Source organism: Diabrotica virgifera, chromosome 2, assembly GCF_917563875.1.
Source record: "Diabrotica virgifera virgifera chromosome 2, PGI_DIABVI_V3a".
NCBI classification, from domain to species: domain Eukaryota; kingdom Metazoa; phylum Arthropoda; class Insecta; order Coleoptera; family Chrysomelidae; genus Diabrotica; species Diabrotica virgifera.
This window is the reverse complement of record NC_065444.1, coordinates 264,058,922-264,072,720: the sequence shown is the minus strand read 5'-3', so window position 1 is coordinate 264,072,720 and position 13,799 is coordinate 264,058,922. Positions and strand designations below refer to the sequence as shown.

The window sequence follows — 13,799 nt, the reverse complement described above, 5'->3', positions numbered from 1 at the left end:
CAAAAAATTTTATTGTTTTTTTTATAACTCCGTTAATTTTTACAATATCAGGTTCTCTTAAAAACCATTTGAAAGATAATTCCAGGTGCTATTAAACCGCGTTAAATTTAGTCTTTTAGACACCCTACTTTTTTTGAAGTTATACTTCTTTACCGGCGATAGAGGGTGATTTTTTTATATCCCTTTATAAAAGGTATATTTGTTAAAATCCCTATACAGGGCTACATCAAAGACAGAACTAGTTTTCAATCGGTTGACCGATCATCATCAGTGCAATCTTAGAATCTACATGCAAGCCACCAAAGTAAAAATAACAGGGTAAAAACCCTTTACAATTGATCCGCCATAGGAACATATGACTAAGATGTGAATTATAACATGGATGATTAAGATATCCAATGTTTTTCGCCCGAGGTACCAATGAGCTCTGTAGCCCTGTATAGGGATTTTAACAAATATACCTTTTATAAAGGATTTTATGTTTTTGTAATGGTATACAGCCAACTACAGGAAAAATTTTCCTGGTGGATTTTTTTATATGTTAAAACCTATCAGCCCGGCGCATGCGCATTATAACTTTGTTCTGATTGGATGTTCAAATGACATGTGGTTTGGAGGTAAAGGTAAACAAAAAAGTTTATAATATTGTAGTGACTTTTAAATAGTTTTTAAAAGCAACAGGTACGTAATAATTGTTAATGTATCATGAGTATAAACCTACCTATTTGATCTGCCAAAATACATAGTATGTAATACCCAGATAACACAAAGACATCTTAAAGAAATCTAAAAGATAGCTCACTAAAGATGTTTTAGACGTCTTAAAGATGTCTGGTATTTCCGGAAAGATATCTTTACGACGTCTTAAAGATGTACGGATGTTACAAATCCTTACATCTTAAAGATGTCTTTTTTTGTATATTATTAAGGTGTTTAGGATAGCTTTCTTTTTAATTTTTTATGAAATATTTTAAACGAACTTTTAATAAAAATAATTAGGTTCTAAAAATACGTTTATTGCTATTAAAATTTTACATGTACATGTAGAATAAGCTTTACCAATTATCAGATTTGCAATTCTGGTATCACAAAACTTTTATTTGCCTTTTTGTCCCAGCCAACTGTACTTAAAGCTTGCTCATTGCTAATAATTAATTTTCCAACTCTTTATACAAAATCATAGGCTTTTGATCCTCCTACTTTAACAAGCTCCGATACCTACCTAAAAAATATATTTTTAAGAGCATATTGTTAAGGTAAGCTGTTGAATTAGGAGACATGCATTTACTCTTGATAACAAAGTTAACTTTTTACTTTAATAATATAACAATCTAAATCTAAACTTACTGCATTATTAAAATCTGTAGTCTTCTAAATATCACTCAAATAAAACCATATGGGAAATACTACTGAAGTCACTGATGTGAAAAAGCTTTTGTTTGGAGTTTGTCTTTTTGCTACCAGCTCTTGTCTTAAATGTTTTACTAACCTAACCTAACTTTTAAATTCGTAATTATACCATAACCTATTTTTAAGAAAAAATGTCTTAAATATGATGTTTAAAAGATATCTTAAATTTGGCGATTTAAAGATATCTTAAATTTGGCGTTTTAAAGATATCTTTTAAAAGTCTTAATTGAGTATTAGGATATAGAATATTAGGTATATAGCAAGTACACCGCAAGTAATAATTGGAATAAATAAATTAAGAAAATGAGAGGAAACTAAACTACATTCCAATTTGGATTTGAGCAGGTAAAAAACTGTTAAGAAAATTACTCATAATCATTCTTAACCGTAGCAAAAGAAGATCTCGGGGCGATAAAAACACACATGAGTCATGCAAGTATGTAAGAGAGGTGACATTGTTTCAGGTTACTTCTCCTGTACTTTTAAAATAGGAGTGTTCAGTTATTAGTACCTTACAGCGAACGTAATTTGTATGCACCAGACGCAAAAATGCACCTGAGGGTATTTTCACCAATAATAAATATCGTAACATTTACACCTACTATCTTAATTTATTCAATAAAACTGAGGCTCAAAGAATATAATAACTAATCATTATTGATTTAATGGAAATATATTTGAAAAAATATGTTGAAAATGATAAAGAAATCAATGCCACTTTATTTAGGTGTTCTTGTACTCTACAGACAAATACGGAAAATAAATATCAGTAGTTTAACACGTTGACGGACATAATGTCTATAGACGTCTAATTTCCATTGATGTAATGTGACACAACGCCTATAAATGTCATTTTTAAAATAACGCGTTGTGACAAAAAATATCACTCAACTCAAAAAATTCAACAATTTCCCTAATCCCTAATCTACTTTGCAAAATACAAAATAGTGTCACAACACTTGCATATGCATTTGACGCACTGTCCGTCAACGTGTTAAAATACTTTCGTACTACTACTTTAATACTAATCACAAATGACAACCACGTAGAAAAAGAGGTCTCAGTAAGGATAGCTGCGTTGAATTATACTCCCTATCATCGATATTAATGGTAGGGGAGCAAAGTATGCTAAATGTGCAGTCACTCGAGCGTTATCGGGACCATTGGGTTGTGAAGAGTAGGTCCTAAAACCAAAAAAAGTTAAGTCAAGTTTTCCATTTTAATGGGGACTTTCCATTTTTAATTTAATTTTCCAACAATCGTTTTTTAGATTATAGCGCCATCTATCGATAATTCGAAAAAGATCCCGAATAAAAGTTACTTGCTTTTACGTAAGGAATCCAAATCTGCAATAAAAAATGGGGGCTTCCATTTAAGATTTTAAAGTAACCCCCCACCCCACCCCCGTGGGGGGTCGTGTTTGGTGCCATTCGATAGATTTTTCAAAAATATTGAATAAGTGTATTTTTCAGTTTTTCGATCTGATGTTCCGCGAAATATCGCGGGGTTCGTATTTAAACTTTTAAATTTACCCCCAACCCTCTCCGTGGAAGGTCGTGTTTGGTATCATTCGATAGATTTTTGAAAAATATTGAGCACGTATTTTTTAGTTTTTCGATCTGTCATTCATTTCGCGAAATATTCCCATTCTTGTGAAACTTTGGGACTCATCCATTTTTTTACGCCCCGCTCAAATCGTCAGATTTTTGAAATACATATACACTGTTTTGCATGTACTTAACTTACCTTATCTTAATATGACGATTTCGAGATTTTCTAAGGATAGATTTTTTTTTCGGGCCCCCGTTAACGAATTCCCCTGCATTAAGACCCAGAATATGGTAGACGTACATTTTCAGGGTATTACAAGGTTTCAATTTACAAATTTACAGTATTTGATGGAAAACATAAACACTCATACCAATAAGTATGGTCTAAAACTGAACATCAAAAAGACTAAATTCATGATGGTAACAAAGAAGCTATACACCAATGTGAATTTAACTATAAATAATCAGCCAGTTGAAAGAGTTACGTCCTACAAATATTTAGGGGTTTGCTTCACTGATACTAATGACCAGACAAGAGAAATAGCGAGACAATCGTTTGTCAAAATGAAAAAGTTCCTATACAGCCGGGACATAAATATAAACTTAAGAACGAGAATGTTAAGGTGCTATGTTTTCTCCGTTCTGCTGTACGGCATGGAAGCTTGGACACTGAAAAAGATAAACATCAAAAAAATTGAGGCATTCAAGATGTGGTGTTACAGGAGAATGTGGAAAATACCATGGACAGAAAGAGTAACAAATCAAGATGTTTTGCTGAAGATGGGGAAGGAATGCGAAGTCATAAAAGCCATACAAACGAAAAAACTGGAGTATCTAGGCCACATAATGAGAGGAGAAAAGTATACTCTCTGCTAAGACTCATAATCCAAGGAAAAATCTCGGGAAAGAGAAATGTGGGACGGAGGAGGATTTCCTGGTTGCCAAATTTAAGGGAATGGTATGGGTGTAGTTCAATACAGTTGTTCAGAGCTGCAGCCAACAAAGTTAAGATTGCTGTGATGGTAGCCAACCTTCGATAGGAGACGGTACTGCAAGAAGACGACAAGGTTTCACCCCATGTAATAATCTGACGCGCTCAAGTAACTGCAAAAATCCCCGCTTGGGCTCCCCTACCATAAAATCTAAACTGCTAAAACGACAATCTAAATTAAGACTAAATTATTTATTCACCCAGTTGTTACATATGTGGAAGTAAAACATGGACTCTACATCAGCGGGAAATAAATAAGCTGTTGGTATTTGAATGGAAGGTTCTCAGAATGATATTTGGCACTCAAAGAGCTGAATTGACAGGAGAGTGGAGAAGAAGCCGCAATGCTGAATTGGTGACTTTGTACTGAAAATAATACTGAAAGATAATGTTGAAGACGATTTTTCTAGGATTAGGTACAACAATGGGACATGGGGCATGGAAGCGCAAGATCGTAGAAGATAGAGGGCTATATTGGATGCGGTGAAGATTTATGCCAGTCAAGACGGAGAACTTACTTGCTACCGATGGCCATACAACCCTGTGTATGTTTTAGTACCAAGTGTTTTAGCTTCCTTGCAAATTTAAATTAGAGATGCAAGTCCACTAATGGATGTTAGCGATCACATTTTCCATTAACTCTCTGTTGCTTTGAATGTATATCAGAGATTGTATGTCGTTAATCCATGTCCATTGCCTTATGTTTCGGAGCCAAGACATTTTCTTGCGTCCCATTCCTCTATTGCCTTCAATTTTACCCTCTATTAAAAGTTGAGGAACTGGTATTTTTCGTTACGCATGATGTGATCCAGATTTGCCGTTTTCATTTTTTTGATGGATTCGAAAAGTTGGAGTTCTTGGTTGATTCTTTTAAGGACATCTACATTTGTGACTTTCGCCGTTCATGATCACATTTCGAAGGCTTCTAATCTGTCCCTCGTTTTGAGTGTCCAACCCTCTACCAGATATAGCAGCACCGACCATACGTGGCACTTAGTAAACCTTAGTCTCAGTTGAAAATCAAACTCTAAACAGATCGGTACCTTCCCATAATTTTACGAAAGCTTGTCGAGCTTGCTCAATGCGACATTTTACTTCCCTCTCCGATGCCGTCTTCAAAAGGCTACGTTCCCACGTATTTCAATTTGCTCACTCTTTAAATGGATTTGGTATTCAGAAATAGAACCACAAATTATGAAATGGATGGGTGAGGAAGCCATATACTGTTCCTGGATCATATATTCAATGAAGGATTCAAGCAAAACAAAATACCAAAAACTTGTGAAAATAATCTTATTCTACCAATTTTCTTATTCTACCAATAAGAAAGGGGACAGAACCAACTGGGATAGCTGTAGAGAGAATAAATTAAGGGCCCCAATTGAAACTCTTAGAAGTTTAACGACAACAAGGATTGAAACAAGAAGATAGCCAGAGCCTGTAACTATTTAATACTTGCTTTAATTACTTTATTATAATAATTAGTATTACTTTAGAGGAGAGAAGGTCTCAACATTTGAGAATGTTGATGTAAATTAAATACTATATTGCTTTAATTTTGTATTTATATATGGCTGTTTATAGGTCTGGATCCCACGTATGAAAAAAAAGTTGATTAATAGCAAGCTGAAAATTTGTTAATAGCTTAAGGGTGTCTAGTCGGATAAACTTTGATATATGGGAAGACTGGAACAGGGGCAGTTTTAATTGTGGAACAGGTTAAAAATTTGGAACGGCCAGACGACGAAAACGGCACATTTATTTTGTCCGACAGAATAGACTTAAACTCTCCGAACAGAGATTAAACTCTCATGCAAAAAATCAGACTGCTATTTATCACCTGTCATAATTCCTGTCATTTGGCATATTCTACATGTTCCACTCATTAAAACGCCCATTTGGTGATAAATAGCAGTCTGATTTTTGCCTGAGAGTTTAATCTCTGTTCGGAGAGTTTAAGTCTGTTCTGTCGGACAAAATACATGTGCCGTTTTCGTGGTCTGACCGTTCCAAATTTTTAACCTGTTCCACAATTAAAACTTCCCCTGTTCCAGTGTTCCCATATATCAAAGTTTGTCCGACTAGATACCCTTAAGCTATTAACAAATTTTCAGCTTGCTATTTTTTTTTTTTTTTTTTTTTTTTTTTTTTTTTTTTATTTTGGCTTAGACTTACCGTCATACTGCCAGACACATAAGGAATACAAGTTATCAAGTTATACAAAACAGGTTTAAAACAAAGATAACAACTAAAAGGTATTAAGTAACACTAAGCTTAACAGCTAAAACTACTAACTACCAAAGGTATTAATTAAAAATGTTTAAGGGAATTATAATGATAATTTGCTGTCTTTTAAAAAGTTAATTAAAGAGTTGTATACATCTACAGAACCAAGTGATAATAAATATAGTATATTCCAAGGAGTTGCTACTTTACATTTTAATAAATCATTTATTAATTTAGATGAGTAAATTGTATTTTTAGAACAACCAAAAAATATATGATCTAAATCACTTTCCTCTTCACAATGCTCACATTTATCATTATCCAAAACCTGTATTTTAAATAAATGCTTTGGATAACATGCGTGCCCGAATCGTACTCTAATAATAGAAGTTATGTACTTTCTAGAAGCTCTACAAGACTTGTACCAAGGAAATTTGGGAATATCGGGCTGAATTAACGAGTATCTATTTTGATTCACAAAAGAGTATTCCTTCCACTGGTAGCTCCACTCCCGATGCAGTGTTGACTTGAAAGAGATTATACTATCAGTCAGTGTTATTTTATGTAGAATACTGGTATCGGATGAAACGCTTTCTTTGGCTAATAAGTCGACATACTCATTATGTTCAAATCCTGCGTGTGCTTTAATCCAGATAAAATGTACATTGATTCCTTTGGTTAAAAGATTTTGTTTAATATGTTTAATTTTATAAATGTATGGGCAGTCTTGGATGTTTGGGGGTCCATATTTACCAAGAGATTTCAATACTGCTAAGGAGTCAGACAAAATTATAATATGGGCGAAATCAAATTCAGCTACATATAGTAAAGCTTCATATATTGCAATAGCCTCTGCTGTATAAATCGAAGTCTCCGGTTTCAGTTTGAATTTCTTTTCTATATGTCCCGATGGTATAAAAAAGGCGCATCCAGTTCCATCTGCAGATTTAGACGCATCTGTATATAGAGCTATTGACTCATTGTAACTATTCGTTATGGATAAAAGAATATTTTTATTTAAATATATGTTTTCACTATAATTTGGTACAATAATATCTGTAGGAGAAAAGAAAGAAGAGTACGCGTAGTTTTTGAATAAGTCGTTCGTTTTATCTATATTTTTTAAGAGTACTATATTTTGATTATAAGCTTCACACAGTAAGGGAGATTTCTTTTTTTGCCAGTATTTATTGGTTAGATCATGGCAACTTAAAGTCACTATTTTTTGGTATAGAAGAGGGTTAATTAAGTATACTTTCATTAAATATTTTTTGGACAAAAAACGTCGTCTTAGATTTAAAGGAGGTTCCAAGGCTTCCAAATATAAAGCTTGTACTGGAGTGGATCTCATAGCTCCTAGACATATTCGTAAGGCTGAATTCTGTAAAACGTTGATTTTGTTTAGTAGTGCATTACTTGCTGATCCATACAAAACACTGCCGTAATCGAAAATAGATCGTATGTAAGCTTTATAAAATAATAAACTTACTTCAACATCCGATCCCCACCAAGTTCTATTAATTGATTTAAGAAAGTTTATTCCCTTATTACACCTGTTCAACATGTCGTCAATATGTAACTTCCAGGTCAATTTTTGGTCGAGTATCATTCCAAGATATTTAATTTTATTTTTAAAAGAAAATTTATGCCCACCTAAGGTGATTGTGCTAATATTAGGAAAGTTATGTCTGGTAAATAAACAAACTTGTGATTTACTGCATGATAATTCAAAGCCATTTTCAATAAACCATTTTTTATGGAGACCATAGACACTATTCAAGTTTTCAATGGATTGCTGATATTTCTTGTGTTCTGTGTACAAACAGAAATCGTCAGCATATTGTACAACATTAAATGCAATATTGTTAATAGTGATGTTGTGTAGATCTGCTGTGTAAATGTTAAATAAAATAGGGCTCAAAACGGAGCCCTGAGGTAATCCTTTATTATTAAGTCTAGGGCCTATAAGAGTATGATTATTTTTTAAATAAATTATTCTATTTTTATACAGGTTTACCATGTTAGAAGCAAACTGTGATGGAATATTAAAAAATGTAATCATTTTTTCTTGGAGAATTGAAAGAGAGACAGAGTCATAAGCACCTTCGATGTCTAAAAATAAAGCGGGCACATAACTGTTCCTGGAAAAACTGTTCTGAATGTCTACAACAAGAGTTGTTAAGGAATCTAAAGTTCCATAACCTTTTTTAAAACCATGTTGGTTAGCGGGTAAAGGATTTTGATCCCTTAGCCACCAATCCAACCTAATCTTAACCATCCGTTCGAGAGTCTTCAATATACATGATAATAATGATATCGGTCGGTAAGCTTCAGCTAATTTAGGGTCTTTCCCCGGTTTGGGAATAGGAACGACTATAATTCGCTTAAAATCTATTATGCTGTTGCCTTCAATAATTATCTGGTCAAATATATTTAAAAGTAATTGTTTTGCGTTATCTGGTAAATGTTGTATCATAGGATATTTGATTGCATCGTATCCTGGTGAGGTACTAACGCGATTATCAAGGGCAAATTCTAATTCAGTTCTCGAAAAAGGTGTAAGGAGAAAATGATTCTGATCAGATGGAAGCGTTTTAGAATTAATAACATCTAACTGGTTATTTACGTAAGGTGGAGCTATTTTATCGAAAAAATCGTCTACCCATGAATTACTTAGAGGTAATGAAAAATTAACTTTTTTCCTATTCATTTTTCTTGCTTGATTCCAAATAAGACTAGATGGAGTTTGTTTATTTAATTTTGAACACCATGCAACCCAACTTTGTTTGGCCTTTAATTTCAGGAATTTTTTGACACGAGCATTTACTTCTTTGCATTTACAAAAATTTTCAGGAGAAGAATTGTTTTTATAGTTTATTAATGCCTTCTTTCTTTCTGCAACGGATTGATCACATTCCGAATCCCACCACGGAGGGGGAGTCCGTTTGCATTTAAATGGTTTATATTCAGAAATAGATTGTTTAGAAGCTTCATTAATACAGTCAATAAGGAAATTATATTTTTCTTGGGTATTTAAGGATGTGTGAGGTTTTTCGTTTAATAAGGTATCAACAAGCTGAGAGTATAATGACCAATTTGCTTTTTTAATGTTCCACTTAGTACTGGGATAAATGGTATTAGCATTAGTTCCCAAGACATCGATCACAACCTTTATAACGAAATGATTTGATCCCAAGGTATCAAGATCTACAGACCACGAAGTTTTATCAAAAAGGGATGGTGAGCAAAACGTGACATCAATCATGGAATCTGAGTTTCCTGGACTCGTTTGGCAAGTTGGTTGTCCATTATTCATTACTACATAATCTAAATTCTGAATTGTCTCCACAATTTGATGGCCTATATTATCATTTTTATATGAGCCCCACAAAGAATTATGTGCATTCATATCTCCTCCAATGATACAAGGGTGTTTTAGTTGAGAAAATAACTTATCCCAATCTTCGGTTTTGGTTTTAGTTTTTGGGCACCTATATACAGAGAGTAAACTTAAATAACTTTGTTTATAGTTGATTTTAATACCACAAGCAAGCAAGTCTTGAATATAATTTTTTTTTATTGTTATGCGCTCAAAAGGAATACCAGTTTTAATTAAAATAGCAACTCCAGAATAGCCGTCATCGCGATCTTCGCGTATCACATTATAACCTCTATAAATATATACAACATCCCGTTTAAACCAAGTTTCACTTATTAAAGCTATGTCAATATCTTCGGTTATTAAAAAGTTAATAAGGCTGTTTTTGTTAGCAACAGCTGATCGAGCATTCCATTGTATTATTTTGAGTTTAGATTTGTTCGTCATTAGATGAGTTATTTTTTAAAATATTATCTAGAACATTATTAATACCTTTGGCTAACAAATTCATGTCAAGTGATTTTGCCTCTTCTAAACAATTAATATTTTGAATAAAACTTGAGAAAAGAAGTACTAAGGAATCTACTAACTTATTTTTATCATTGTCTGTATTAGGAAAACTTTCCTTATTTAAGGGAGGTAAAGGTTGAGACGGTCCAAATCTGAAAGGGATGAGATATGGTGTAGGATCTTCGGAAGTTGGAGATGATACTTTTCTTTTTTTATTTGCACTATACTCAGTGCTTGATGTACTACAGCTTGGTTGGCTAAAACTTTTGGGTTTCTGTAGGTGAGGCCTCAATGGCTTGAAATAAGGAGATGTACTAACTTCAGAGGAGTTAGTTAATTTTGGAAATTCTTTGTCTGAATTTGACAATATTTCAAATCTGTTATTAGAAATAAGACCAGAAAATGATGAGTCACTCAAATTTTTTGCCTCCAAATATGAGATTTTATGTTCAATCATGATATTTTTTATTTTTTTTTGATGTTCGAAAAAAGGACAGTTTTTAGAGATCGATATATGCTTATCAGTTTTACAGTGTATGCAATACTTTTTTGTTTCATCACATGTATGTATGTCATTTTTAATTTGTCCACATTGTATACAGTATTCCTGTGTACCTTTACACTGTCTAGAAATATGTCCATATTTGAGGCATTTATAACATTGCGTCACTTTACCCAACAATTTTTCCACTTGGAAAAATACATAATTTATCACAACATAGTTTGGCAAACAATTGCCTTCAAAAGTAATTATAACATTACGTCTAGGGACGTATTCTGTATTTCCATCCTTTTCTACTTTCCTGTGCATTCTTTTAATATCAATAATTGGTGAACTAGAGCTCATATATTTTTTCAAATAGTCAATATTATATTTGGTATCAACATCGCGTATCAGTCCTTTGATTTCCAAGAGGTGATTTGGAATGTACGCTTTTAAATTATCGTCCTTTAAGTGACTATTATTGACTAAATTGTTTGCATCCAAAATAGATTTGAGGATTACTTTAACACGGTTTCTTCCTATACTTTTAATTTGCTTAATATTATTAATCTTTAATTTTTGATGTAAAATATCTGCAACAACCATTGGATGCAAACGGGAAATATTCTGATCATTGGTCTTCTCAACATAAACACAACAATTTTGAAAGTCGTAACTATTACAATTAATATTAAAAAGTTTTACCTCCCTTGTAGCAGAAGAATTTGTGGTGATAGTTCCTGTATCCATGTCTTGATTACTATCACTAATAACTTCAGCAGTATTTAGTTCGCACACTGGCGTCTTTTTTATATTCTCCCCCATCTGGGGAGAATATTTTCACTTTTGTATCACTATTCTACAATATGTAAATGTTTTTACCCACGATGAAATTTAAATGTTTTAATTGTCACAAAAACTGCGAGCTGAATGTCAATATTTAGGTACGTTTAACCATGGCCAAATTTTAAACTGTTCACACAAAAGTTAAACACCGTGAAAAGAAGCCTAGGCTGTTTAACCCATAGGACTGAAACTTCTTATCAATGATAATTAAAACCACTATAAAATTAATTTAAGTTAAACTATTAAAAAATTAATTTTTTCTGGAGCTATTTTAGATGCAACCGTATTTGCAGCTTGCTATTAATCAACTTTTTTTTCATACGCGGGCTCCAGACCTATTAGTAGTTATCTATGCCTTTAATGGAATAAAGTAATATCGTGTTTCTTAGTTTCTTATTAGGAAAATGTCTATATAAGATTTTAGATTGCGCTACGCTAAAAGGTCAAAATCTTAAATAATAAATACATCATTTTGCGGTGCAATCTTTTTAATTTTATAAATAATTTTGCACTTCGCGGAATCTTGCTAAAATTGAGACACTCTCTCTGTAAATGTTGTTTGCAATCTGGTACACCTTTGAATTGCAAAATTAGCTAGTAAACCGTAAAATCCGAGACATGTGTTTTTAATAATGTGTTCTGACTTACACATCTTCACAAACAGGACCGTATAACGTCGAGAGCGTAATTCAGAATGCAATTGTATGCCCGTACAGCAGGGGTCGGCAAACTGCGGCCCGCGCGCCGCATGCGGCCCTTGGCAACTTTTTCTGCGGCCCACCAAAGCACTAATACAATTTTAGGAAAAATCATCAAATTTATGAAAAATAAAAAATTAAAGGCAAAAACACAACAGACGATTAAGGACAGAAGTCGCATGGACCGAAATTCACCAGAATATATGAAACTTAATAAGGCAACAAGAAAAAGAATTAGACAAGACATCAGGGACAACACCGAAAAAATCGAAAATATTATAGGGAAAAACAAGAGTTTAAAGTATTAAAAACTCAAATAAGTAGTAAAGACCGACAACAAATACACCAGATAAAAGATAAAAATGGAATCACTAAAACGACAAAAATAAGATAATAAACAATATTGTTGAAGATTACTATTTATACAGAATTATACCTACTCATTCAGCGTAGCAAAACCAGAAAACCACGGTATGGAAAAATTAAATGTAGGATCTGAAATACTACCAAAATTACCAACGAGGAAGTTATAAAAATGTCTTAAAACAGATGAAAAATGAATTCTTCTTCTTTAAGTTCCATCTTCTATCGAAGGTTGGAAATCATCATAGCAATGCGGACCCTGTTGACTGCCGCTCTAAATATCTCTGCACTACTGCATTCGAACCATTCCCGTAAGTTCTTAAGCCAGGATGTTCTTCGTCTTCCCACATTTCGCTTTCCTCGGATTTTGCCTTGCATAACAAGTTGTAATAATGAGTATGAGTATGAAAAATGAATATACAGAGTGTTTTATGTATGGAACGCCTCAATTATAAATTTTGGTGTGTAGAGGTCTTGTGATCGGACTGATATTATGGTGGTATTTACATTGTTGTCAGGTCTTCCGTTTTTCCGAAAATCTAATGAACCTTCTTATTTCAAATAGGACACCCTGTATATTTTTTGCGTTTTGAAGTCCTTAAAAAGACTGATAATTTTTATGTGATCTTCCCTATACCTAAATGCGGCAATTTCGGAGTTATTGCTACATTTATTTAACAAAACATTTTCTTTAAAATTCTTCTCTAAAGTTATAAACAATTTAATTCTGAAAACAATGAACGTTTTTGTACGTTTGAACGTTTTTGAGTTATAAACAATTTAATATTGAAAACAACGAAAAATGACGATTTTCAATGCTCGAAAACATAAATAAAAAACATTATTTTTGAAATCACGAAGAGACTGAATTAAATTTGAATCCTTCTTCTATCAGCTCCCCATGAGAATTTTTGGCATGTTTTATTCTAAAATATTATTTTTTAAGAAGAGTCTAAATGAATCGCTTATGAGAGAACATTAACAATTAAAAAACAATCTTTTAAAATGAAATAAACCCAAACTGCGTACAATAAGCTTTGAACTTAATAGTCCTGTCGCCAGGGGGAGTACAACGGCCTCGTTAATTCAGATGGACTTACTCAAGTTTTTTTTATGTATTTTGACCCGTAGAACACGAATTTTTTGGGTAACAGTTGATCCGAATGTCGATAAGATTGTTATAGAACAAGAACTTGAGGAATCAAATAACAGCGATTTTTGGCAAAACAAAACAATATTTTGTATTTTTTGGGCCATTTTAAGTAAAAAATATTTCTACAAGTTTTTTCGTAGGATGCACAGTTTTCGAGATAAACGCGGTTGAACTTTAAAAAAATCGAAA

At 32.9% G+C, this 13,799-nt stretch overlaps 1 protein-coding gene and 1 long non-coding RNA gene across 7 annotated transcripts in view; both read right to left on the bottom strand.

The window, feature by feature from the left end:
• LOC126880616 (NAD(+) hydrolase sarm1) overlaps positions 1 to 13,799 on the bottom strand; it is a 496,620-nt gene that overhangs the window by 389,576 nt on the left and 93,245 nt on the right. The window lies entirely within an intron of this gene.
• On the bottom strand, positions 1,122 to 1,511 carry LOC126880617 (uncharacterized). Its single transcript, XR_007696655.1, has 2 exons — positions 1,348 to 1,511; positions 1,122 to 1,222 (listed from the first exon to the last, which is right to left on the bottom strand). It is a non-coding gene; the product is annotated as an uncharacterized LOC126880617 (long non-coding RNA).